Raw genomic sequence first — 12,520 nt, forward strand, 5'->3', positions numbered from 1 at the left:
AGTACATAGCTTTTTGATAAAGAATAATTTTATTTTCAATTTTATTATGTTTTCTACCTTTCACATTTTATATTGGTAATACTCATATAACTTCAAGAAATGCACTTGTAAAAACGTTTTTCGATAGGTTTGAAAATTTAAAACATCGTACACATCAATTAAAAACTAATTTATTTCTTAAGAGATATCTGAAAGAATTGTGAACATTAAAAATCTGGGCCTTATTTTGTTCTTAACTCTGACCCAACATGGCTATTCTTGACAAAGCTGGTAGCCTGGGGATGCAATGAATGTCTTTTACATGAACATGCAATATCAGGTGAACACCTTTCATGTTCAAAGCCTCTATTTTGTTATTGGCCCTAGAGTAACCTTAAAGGCCTGGGATAAGATGTAGCCACACCCATGTTAACTCTTGCTTTACCCATGTCGTTGAAAGTCTGTCTCAGCAATCCTTTTAGCTTTCATGGTTTCTTAGGGGAGTGTTCTTGGCATTTTTTGGCTAGACAGTCCTTCCCTGTACTGAACTGACCCTGTCATTGCAGAGAAGAGTAAGATGAGCCCACTTGTACCCATCACCTGGTTTCAATAATTATCAATCTTTGGCAATTCTTGATTCATCTGCTGCCCCCACCCCCAACCCCTAGACTCTGGTGCCTCTCCTCATCGTGGATGCCGGATTTTGTTCTTGAGCCATCTGAGTTAGTCCTTTGTGTGTGCATATCTTGTCCTCACGAGTGGACCTTATCCCATAGGCTAGGGACAGTTTGAAAAAGTACTTCAGTTAAACAAGTAACAGCTGAGAAACATCTGTGGGCAAAAATTTCAAACTGTCCAGCCCCAAGCAGTCTAGTTGTTCAGAGTGCAGGCTCTGGTGTCAGCTGACTTGGTCGAAATTCTGAGGCCACTGCTTAGTAGCTCTACCACCTTGGGCAAGTTACCAAACCTTCTTAAGACTCAGTTTCCTTAAAGGGGTAAAAATATAAACTACTTCATCTTCTTTCGTGAAATCAAGGTCCAGTGATCTTAACAGTGGCCGACACATAATAGGCAAGCAGTAAATATCAATAACTGCTGTTCTACCATGGCTGCTGCTGCTACTACTGTTGCTACCGTTACTACTATTACTTCTGTTACTACGACTAACAGGATCACACTGATACTCCCTTGCACTGACTGGAGATCACGTGACCCTCAAATTGTCCTGCAAGAGCTTCAGCTCTGAGGAGAGTTTATGACTTATCAAAAGGTAATACTTACTAATTATGGAATTTGGAAGCTAACTTGCCATTAATCTTGCTCTAAGATGATAAGGAAGTACAACTAATTTTCTGTTTTATGATGAAATGATGATTTCTCACTAAAAGGGTCAAAATAGCAGTGAACTGCCTTTGAAATGTGAAGGCTGGTCAGCCCCTGCCTTATTCTGTTACTTAGTCCTCTGCCAGTCATCTCGTCCCATTATTCTTGTCAGATTAATGATCTGAGCCTCTCCCTGAGCCTTCTGGAACACACTGTCCTTTTCTTTTTTCCAGTAGGAATCCCCCAGGTAAGATTTCCTGGCTTTTTCCTTCCATCACAGGCCTTTGGGTTTTTCCTTACTGCCGAGGAGTCTGTTGTGACCCAGTACGTGCCTGCACTGTGGGGGCTGCTGAGTTCAGAAGGGCTCAGGCAGGAAGCCCCTGCATGGGGTAGGTGTGGGAATTAAGTGAATTGATGTGTAGAGAGGGCTATGCCTTTTCTGTGCCTGGCATGTGCTGAGGACTTTGTGTTCCAGCCATCCGGGGCTTCCTTGGTATCTTTTTGAGTATGCAACTTCATGCTTGTGTAGTAACACAAACTGGAATGGCCATTTCCCAGATGTATGGTGGCTGCTTGACAGGCACCTAAATGTACAGCTTCTGCATTTCTGGAACTATCGCTTTCTGGAACTCACATTTAATTTCTCCCATATTCTCTGACCTGATCATAACATCCAACTAATACAGTATTTAAAGTTTGAATTTTTAAAGTGTTCACTATAATATAAGGTTATTGCCTTAAAGCATTTTTAATGTCTCCTTGGAAAGGTAGATGTTACTGCTGTCCTCATTTTATAGGAGATTGACTTTCTTGGTCAGGTACTTGGTTGCTGCCTGAACAAAAATGAGGACCAGGAGTCTCTGGGTCTTTTACTGGCATCCTTGTCGGTGGGCGAAGCAGGCAGGGTGGGGGGGAAGAGTGGAACGTGGAGACTCAGCAATGGCAGGGGTGAGACAGTCCCTTTTCGTTGCTACCTGGCCAAATAATATATCATTTTTACCCAGTCTGTTTTTGCTCTTTTCCCTTTGTATCTTTATGCCTCTGCAGCCATGTAGTTTAAAATAAAAGTTAAGCAGGGGAGAAGTTAAGTTTGCATTTATTTCTTTGAGTGTAATATACATTGCCCACCTTGAGAGTATTATTGTGTGCACTGTTTTTAAGAAAGGGCATTTTTGCTATCCTAATAGAAAACATGATTTTTGTTTTTTTAGGGGAAACACTCACTTTTACATATGTATAAATTCCCTTTTTCAGAACTTTTTATCAGAAAACAGAAGATTAAAGGGCCTGATTTAGACCATGAGAAACCCTCACTTTATTATGCAGCTAGAAGTGTGGTGGATAAGATAATGAGCCTGGTTCTGTTTAACACAGTCCAAATTCTCTGGAAGAATGTACATTTCTATTGAACGTGGGTAGAAAATCAGGAACTAACGTGTCTTGAGTGCTTCCTGTGTGTCAGGCCAGGTTTTGGGTTCTGAATGCTTTGAGTCTCATTCAGTCCTCAGCACAACTTCATGGGGAAGGTACTATTGCATCCATTTTACATAGGAGAAACTAAGTTACAGTGGGGAAGTCAGTTGCCCAGGTCACACGTAGAATAAGCGGTGTATCCATGCTTTGGGTTTGGACAGTCTGACTCTAGAAACTGTCAACTCACATCTGTGGGATTTCCAGGAGGAGGACCTTAAATCTGGATTTAAATGACCTCAGTTTCAGATGGAATATACCACAGCGATCGCTAGCTCTTCTGTGTCTCTGCATAAATCAATTCCCCTTTGGGTCAGGGAACATATTCAGCACCTTCTTCCTCTTTGCTCCTTTAGGTTGAAACACAGGGGTATCCCTGGTAAGGTTTCAGGGGATAGGAGAAGCAGCCATCTAAGCGTCATTTGGTATAGAATTAAGCTCAATAATGACACCACTCTCTTTTCAGATTGGAAAACTTCAGGTTTGACGTAGTGAATTAGAAACTGAGGACTGCCTACTCAGGGTTTAAGAGAAAATGCTTTCCTTCTTACTGTACCTTCTATGCTTAGAGGTCCAGTGTGTGTAACTTCCTGATAATCAACTTGGGTGCCTTGGAAAATGTAATAGGTTTTGCTGCACTGTGTGATAGAAGGGGGAGTGGCTACTTGAAAGTCCTATTCTTCCCACGGCATAGCATTTTATCTTCTGATTTGATGCCCTCTCATATTGTCAGGAAGAGCTTAGTGCTTTGGCACATGACTAAGCCTGTTTGTCCAGAATTAATGAGAGACACTATTTTGAGCAAACAGAAATTCATATGAAACAGATCACTTTGGGGTGATTTCTGCTAATCTTTTTAATCTAAGATTTAAAAAAAACAGTGGCTACTCTTGATGTTCTATAAAAATGTTGATTTCAACACATTTGATTTATAAAGAACTTTGTAGAAGTTTACTACTACATTATGTAAGGTAGGTCTCATGCTCATTTTCACTTACTTTTGCCTTTTAGGTGTGTGTGTGCTATGGTTTGAATTTTGTGTGCCCTCCAAATTCATATGTTGAACCCTAATCACCAATGTGATGGTGTTAGGAGGTGGGGCCTTTGGGAGGTAATAAGATCATGAGGGCTAAACCCTCATTAGTGGGGCCAGTGCCTTTATAAAGAGGCCCCAGAGAGCTGCCGTGCCCTTCTACCATGTGAGGACATAAACAGAAGGCACCATCTATAAACAAGAAGGTGGGTCCTTACTAGATGGTGAATCTGCTGATGCCATGATCTTGGACTTCCCGGCCTGCAGAACTGTGATAAATAAGATTTTGTTGTTTTTAAGTCACCCAGTCTAAGACACTTTGTTATAGTAGGCCCAACACACAAAGACAGTGCTTATGTGTGTGAATGTCAATTTCCCTTCCCTGGTTTTACATAACAGAAATAAAAACTGGTACTGAGCGAAAGCAGCCTGGAACTCTAGAAAGTTACCATCAAACTGCCTCACATATGTGCATCCATTCAAATCAAGCTTATGCCCTGGGTTTTTCACTGTCCAAGGTACATTGGTAGAACTTTGGGTAGCATCTCTTATTTACTGGGAGGGAGATTATATCCTTATCAGCCTTGAATACATCTTCAGTTTAAGTCTGCATCTTGAACACTGAAAACCCCATGACTAAAAGTGCTAGGAAAACATGCAATGAAACTTAACTTGCTTCTGTCACTTAGATGTTATCCATAAGGAGCTAGAGGAAGATGTGCAAGGTGGTGGAGTTTTTACACCCATAGCTGCTGGGTTCTTTCATTTTCCTTCTGTGCTCTTTGGCCCTCATAAAGTGCACTTTGATGGGGAGGGTAGGGGTTGAAGAGTTATTTTTTGTGTTGTAGGGAAGAGAGGCTGCTGCTTTGAGCAAGGCACCCGAGCAGCCCTGGAGTCAGCTTCTGATTAGTGTGGGAAAGCGCTGAAAGCCCCGGAGGCATCCAATCAGGAAATGATGTCATCACATTTATGAGCACCTTGGCCCAGAGCATGGGCTCTGACACCAGACAGCCATGGTGCAATCCTGGCATTGCTCCTTCTAGCTGTGTAACCAAGTTACAGCTTTAGCTTCTCTGTGCCTCACTTTGCACGTTTGTGTAATGAGAATATACTACAGCATTAAAGGAGTTAGAATTTTATTTTAGAATTTGCTAACTCATTGCTTTCGTATTGAAATTGGGATGGTGTCCTCTAATTACTTAGGGTGTGGTAAGCTCGCGGTGGCTAGGGAGGCACGAGGCCTTAGGCACTCCATCTGACCTCCTGCCATGTTGTTTTGCTCTTTTCTTTTTCCCATCAGTTTCCTCAATATCACCAGAGTGAAGAATCTGCAGTGTAGACCTGACTGTATCTTCCTCTTGCATAAAGTTTATAAGCATTGTTGATGGAATAAAGCATTGCTGATGGAGTAAAGCACCAGCTTCCTACTAATGGCAGATGAGGGACCTGCCCGATTTTCTGGCCATGTCTGCAAGTGCTTTCTGCTGTGACTTGAAATGCTTACAGCTTCTTGTTCAGGGTTCCCCTTTCTTACCTGAGTAACTTCTTTTCATGACTTATTCATGAAGAATTCTTTCCCTGAGAAACCTTTCATGATCATTTCCTCCACCATGCCCACCTGCACTGGGTTAAGCACCTCACCCTGGTGGTTTGCAAGGGTTCTGGCCATACTCTAGCTAGCCTATGACACAGCACTGAAATTGGGCCTCTACTTTCTCATCTTCCCTTCTGACTGGATACTTCCCAGAGGGAGAAACTGTGTTGTTCATCGCAGCATCCCCAGATAGTACCTGATACATGGCAGGTCTTCCTGAACTTTGGGTCAGTGCACTCTGCCTAGAGGCACGCGAGACACGCTGTCTCAGCGGCAAGTTATGCAAGTACACGTGCCTGTCGGTGGCAAAGGGAACAGATGTAAGGCATAGCTGAGAGTTCAAATGAGTAAGAATATATCAGCTTAGGATGGAGGGAGGCAGAAATATTTTAAATATTTAGGTATGTATACTACTGCATATTTTAAAGGCTGAAAATAGTTTTTAATGAGAAATATCACTTCTGATTTTGGACAAGCACTGCCCTAGCCAGCAAGCCATGAAATGATAAAGTTAAGGAAGAGTGAAGCAGAGAACATGAATGAAGAGGCACTGGTTATACTCAGAAAATAGAATACACGTGAAAATTAAAATCTGTTGGGGGGGTTTCCAGTGCTTTACAGTGAATCAAAATATTTGTTTTGAGTTTCAGGAACAGTTTATAACTATGTGAATTATGATTTGATGAATTACAACAAAATTCTCATACATGAATTTTTTTTGGCATAAGTGAATAAGGACAGTAAATTAATGTGGTTCCCTGATTTTTGGTATCTCGACAAATGATAACATTTGATGAAAGCTCTAGAATGAACCAAGAATGTAGTCAGTTCTGGAAACTGAGTTTTTCATTCCAGCTACACACCCATCAGTGAGAAATACTTGGGGAGATTATAAGCAGCTTCTCATGCTTTAACAGCTGCTAGCAGTTGTTTGAGCAACAGCTTAAGGAAACGTTACTGGGTGAACCCGGTGGAGGAGAACCACTTTGCTCTACTCCCCTGCTGGAATTTTTGCTCAGCTGTGCACGTTTAGCTGCAGGGGGGACAGGGTTGAGCTTCACAGAAGAGTGTCTAGGGGGGCATGAGGCAGATGGGACTCAGTCTCCCTCCTTCCCTCTCGTTTTTCCTTCCTGTAAGGGCCTGCAATTCATTATTAAATTAAATTTCACATATTACCAAAAGCTACGGAGGTCTGCCTAAAATAAGAGTTTTTAGACATGAAAGCAGAGCAGTTCGGTCCTTTGCTTATTTTTTCGTTTGTTTTTCTTTTTCCCAGAACCTCCATTTGTATAGCCTGCTCCTTCTGTAGGGGAAAAGGTAAACATTAGGTGTTTGGTTTCAGTGTATCCTCAGCGGTTAGTTGACAGGTATTTACTGAGCATTTGCTATGTTGTGGGCACAGTCCTCTGAGCTGACACAGTGGTAAGCAATGGAGACATTGTGTCTACTGTCATGGAGTTTATAGTTTAGGTGACACATTAAACAGTCAACTACATAAATTTAAAAAATGTGTTAAGTGAAGGGAATGCCTATACCTGGGTAACTTAAGTTATCCACATTAGGACTAGTCAAATAGGTTATAATGGGGATAAATTTTAAATATGTACTATAAATAGGAATAGGTTTTGGTCAATAACATCTTATAAGTTATTGCATGTATCATATGTTGATTATAGATTTTTAGGACATTTAAATAGTGTTAACCTGTGGTTACATTCTATGGAATATGATTTAACACTTGATTGTATGTAGTACACTTGAGGACACAGTAGCCCGTCTAGGCCCCCCGTGGTCATTAATTTACTGTCCTTACCCTTTGCTGGCCATAGTTTGTATCGCCTGTAAAATGATGTGCTTAGGCTCTCAAATTTCCTTTCAACTCTAACAAATGGATAACTTCAATAGAGAACTCTATGACCCCTGTGCTCCTGAACTGCGCTTCTCGCAGTCTTTCCCAGTTGTTTTAGTGGGAGAACCATTCTTCCATTGAATGGGCCAGAAATCTTGATAGTCCTTGATCCTTGTCTTTCTCTTGGACCCTATATCCTGTCCAATATGTTAGTAAATCCTATGGTTGACCATATTTCACCAGCTCCCTGTGTCATCGTGGTCCATGGACCCATCAGTTCTTGTTTGGATTATTATGGCGGTGTCCTGAAAGGACCTCTTCTGCCTTTGCCCCTCTGTGGTCTGTTCTCTACATGGCATCTGGAGTAATGCTGTTAAACTAAGTTGACTTGTATTATGCCTTTCCTCAAAACCCTCCAACCCCTTGCCATTTCAGAGTGAAAGTCAAAATCCTTAAGGTGGCTCACGAGGCCTTACAAGATCTGGCCCCTCATTATGTCATTGATTTTGACTCTTACATCTTCCTCTTCAGTCAAATCGGCCTCCTTATCTTGCATGCTGTTGCCTCAGGATCTTTGCATGGGCTGTTGCTTCTTTCTGGAATACTCTTTTCCTTATCTCCTTCAGATCTTGGCTCAAGTGTCACATCAGTGAGACTTCCAGGCCTCATATTGTAACCCCCCCCCCACCCCATATTTTGTATTCCCTGCCCTGCTCTATTTTCTTTATTGTACACATCAGCGTACTCTCTATCAGTGGCTCTCTCAAGGTGTGCTCCTAGAGCAGCAGCAGCAGCATAAACTTGATAAAAATGCAAACTCTTGTGCTCTCCTACCCTAGACCTTCTGAATCGGAAACTCTATAGGCAGGGCCCAGCAATCTGTGTTTTAAGAAGCCCTCTAAGGGTTCTGAAGCAGGCTGAAGTCTGAGAACTACTACTATGTATTATATTTTGCCATTTTGCTTTTATCTGTATTTACCTGTCCCCCTTACCCCTGCCCCAACTTAAAAGTCAGCTCCGTGAGAGCAGGGGTTTCTGGTCTACAGTCCCAGTACTTAGAACTGGAAGTGGCATTTAGTAAGATCTTGGCAAATAGTTGTCAAATGAATTAATAAACATCTGAGTAGTAAATTTAGATTAAAAGAATATTGAGCAATAGTTCAGTGACTCTTTAATGTTAGGAGTTTTCAGTGTGAGGGTTTCTTTTATCACAGATTTGGAAATCTGCAGATTCTTTGAAGATTCAACTAATCCTTCTGAAAACTTTATAAAAAAAAATGGTGTGCATTGTTTCCTTAAATACTTGTAGCAACTGGAGTTGTGTTATTTTAATCTTCTCCCGTAGGGATCATATCTTTAACATGTACAGATGGGCTATTGTGGCTTAATGGAGGCTTCTGATAGTAGGGCTGGTTGAGTGAAGATTTGTATAAAAAAGAAAAAGATCACCTGCAGGTATATGAATATTGCATTGGAAATTTAGACATATTAATATTTGATCTAAGTTGTTCGTGCCTGTCTCTGCGGATATGGCCGGCCAGGAGCCCTCGCTGACTTTAGAAGCTTGCCTTTGGTTTGGGAAACAATAATACCTGTATAATATACTTACCTGGTGCTCTCCTTACAACAACTGTGTCGGTTCAGCACAATAGTTCCTTCAGATGAAGCATCTGAGGACTGCTGAGCAATTGTGGACTTGTTGAAGGTCATTCTGAAAGTCATAAAAGCATTTCACTCTCAGATCTCCTCAGACTTCACTTTCGCTTCTTGCCATTAGGTTTCGCCCCTACCCCACCAATATACTTCTTAACTCTATGCCTTTTGACAGTCCAGGAGCCCCAGGGCTCAGTTCCTTCCGTTGTAAAGTAAGGAAGGTTGACAAGATGTTCTCCAAGGACCTACCTTGCATCAAAATGTTCAAATAACCCTTCATTAGCTGCAGTCACTAAAGACATTCTCAGTATTATTTTAAAGAATTCAAATCAGAGGATTATCTTGGGCATGGAGAGGAGAGTAAGCCAAGCTTCTGTCTTGTGGCTGCTTTTACCAGAGCATCTTTAAAAATAGTCCTCCCACCTCACATTGGGGATCCAGGGAAGAATGGATATGTGGTGTGGGAATTATCTGTGTTTTTCCTTTGTTCAGTGTAATTATCTTATTTAATAGAAAGCTGACCACTAGTGAACTCTTGAAAAAGCTGTCTCTTGGCCTGGAACCTTCAGCACAGCTGGGCTGGGACTCCTGCTCCAGCCTTCCATTCTGTTGCTGCTCCAGGTGTGACCAGTGACTCTACTTCTTACTGAAAATTCACCTGCTTTGGGGCAAGGGTTCTGTAGCTCTGACATAGATGGGCAGATTATCTGTGGTTTGCCATTTTGTTCAACTGGTGCTCTCCACTGCTGTGGCTAATTGACTGTATCAGTCAGCTGAACTTTGAGCCAAATATAATTGGCATTGACCACCACTTATTCTTTTTGTCCCTTTTAAGCCTGTGGTGTCTTGATTGAGAGAATGGCTGAGGAATTGGGGAGGGAGTAGCAGCTTCTGTGTTTTTACCAAGAATCATCCTGTTGAATTTTTTTTTTTTTTTTTTTTTTTGAGACCGAATCTCACTCTGACGCCCAGGCTGGAGTGCAGTGGCGTGATCTCGGCTCACTGCAACCTCCGCCTCCTGGGTTCAAGCGATTCTCCTGCCTCAGCCTCACGAGTAGCTGGGACTACAGGCACGTGCCACCACCACACCTGGCTAATTTTTTGTATTTTTAGTAGAGACGGGGTTTCACTGTGTTAGCTAGGATGGTCTCAATCTCCTGACCTCGCGATCCAACTGCCTCAGCCTCCCAAAGTGCTGGGATTACAGGCATGAGCCACCGTGCCTGGCCTGAATTTTTCTTTCAGTTTTTCTGTCGTGAATTGATTTGATTCCTTGTAGAAGGTGCAAAGGATATAGCCTATTTGAAGGAAACTGGTTGATGGCAATGTCAAGAGTCTACATATGAGACGCCAGTCATGGGAAGGCTTGCTTCTTTGTGTTTCTTTTATTTTAAAAGATGAAACTCTGCCTTTATGGACTGTCTTATGATTTCTTCTTTTGCTGTCAGAAAAGGCTGTGAAATTGTCATTCTCTGATGTTTCAAAGAAGGTTATGACTACTGCTCCCTCATTAATAGGCATGGAAGATGGATTTGTCTAGAGCAGTTGATAAGTGACTCTCCAGGGCCCAGACTCAGGAAATGCTGTAGGATTATGTTTTTTTGACTGTGAATGACTTGGACACCGTGCCATGGTTGGGGCCATGGTGTATAGAGCCAAACAAGGCCATTGAGCACCATTTGCTTTCAAGAAGGAATAAACAGAAATGAAAACGAGGAGCCTGATGTGGGGTGAGGGGAAGGGATTGGGTGGGAGTGAGGGTGTCAGAAGAACCTCTTTGGTTCTACCTGGTTCCTCTTGGGGTACCAGGTTCTCTCCCAAGCAAGAAGGGTGGTGTGTCCCAGCATGTAGTGGTGTGTGAATAACTGATTACTAATAGTAAAGTGCCAACATATTTATTGACTTGCTTAAAAGATAAGCAAATTCAAGGTTATCACTCTAATAATATGATATCAGGTTGGTGCAAAGGTAACGCGGTTATTGCCATTGCTTTTAATTTAAAACCGCAATTACCTTTGCACCAACCTGATATCACCCTTACACAGTTCATTAGAGGTTTTCACAAATGAGAGAGAAAGGAGTAGTGCCACATAAATCTGTGCAAAGAATCATGTTTACCTATAGCCTCTCCCAGTACCATCACACCTGCAGTGAGCAACTGTTACTGATAAACTGTTAGTAAGTATTGTGATTATAAATTATTTTCATGCACTTAAAAAAGATTTCATAAAAATCTGTGTATTCCCAAAGAGGTGTGCCATGTGTATGAATTTATTCTACTGCACATATGAGACACAGTTGAGAATCGCTGGGTTAGATAGTTCTGTGTGGGATATGACTTATGTTTTTAGAATTGCCCTTGAACTAACTGTGTCATAAGATACATGAATATGCACACATAAATACTTTTTTCCTGCTACTCTTTCTCGACTGCCGTGGTTCTCTTCATCTGAGAGGTGAAAGAGGAACCTGTGGAGTTGGCTGTGCATTGAGATCTTCCAGTCCCACTGAATCATGCCACAGTGCCTGCTAGGAGGACAGTAATCTAGAGTAATGCTTCTCTTCTTCGATGTGCATTCAGTCAGCTGGGGATCCTGCTGCAATCCAGATTCTGATTCAGTAGGTATAGAGTGGGACTCAAGATTCTGCATTGAAAGCCTCACAGGTAATGCTGGTCTGGCTTATGGACCCCACCTTGAATTACAAGGGTCAAGACTAGGATGGCGAACTTACTTCTGTCTCCTGTTTTCCTAGAAGTGTGCTATTTTCTTTGTTGTAGGTTTATGTAAATATAGCCCCAGCAGCAACTATTGGCAAAAAAGTGAATTAGATTCTTCTTGCAGTATGTTTTCTTCCCCCTTGAGATGCCTCTGCATTTGCTTGTTTTAATTTGTGCTTCTGGCATGAAAAGTCATACTTGATACTGGAGCTGTTTTAAAATCCAAAATTGCACTGTGTGCTAAACTGTTTTCTTGCTAATTTTTTACCAAGTCCTTTTGGGGATTGCAGTGACTTTGGCCTCTGATGCAATGGTTAACCCTTAGCAGTCAGGAAGTATGAATCAATGTGGCTAGACTGAGGAAAGGCAGGAGACTGTAAGAGTTAAGAAGCCTTTAGGTACAAATAACAGAGTACTGGTCTGAAAGGAGATTAAGCAGCAGAAACATTAATTATCTCACGTAGCAAGAAGTCTGGGCATTTGGTTTCAGAGTTGGTGCAGGGGCCTAGAGATGTCACAGAGGTCAGGGACTCTTTCCTACTCTCCCTTCTGCACTGCCAGTGGGGATTGGGCAGCACCTGTCAGCATGGGCTGTATCACTCCCATACATCACATCTTCATGGGCTGTTATCACTGCCAGCATCATCTCTTCACATGACCATTCTCAAACAGGAAGGAGAATGGGGAGCAAAGGAGCCTTGTAGGATGGTTCTTTTATTCAGGAGAAAAACTTCCCTGCAAGAGCCTGTACTGTATTACCTTTGGATCTTATAGGTCAGGACTAGGGCAGAGCCACAGACCATTCACTGGTGAAAAAGAACCATATGCCGTTATTGGCTTAGATCAATAAGATGAATCTCCCAAGGCCTGGCAAACAAAATCAAGATTCTGGTAGGAAAG

At 42.0% G+C, this 12,520-nt stretch overlaps 1 protein-coding gene across 2 annotated transcripts in view; it reads left to right on the plus strand.

Moving 5' to 3' along the window:
* Window positions 1-12,520, plus strand: part of STK39 (serine/threonine kinase 39) — a 295,573-nt gene that overhangs the window by 86,923 nt on the left and 196,130 nt on the right. The gene's annotated exons all lie outside the window — the stretch shown is intronic.

This window comes from Nomascus leucogenys, chromosome 17 (assembly GCF_006542625.1).
Source record: "Nomascus leucogenys isolate Asia chromosome 17, Asia_NLE_v1, whole genome shotgun sequence".
Lineage (NCBI taxonomy): Eukaryota > Metazoa > Chordata > Mammalia > Primates > Hylobatidae > Nomascus > Nomascus leucogenys.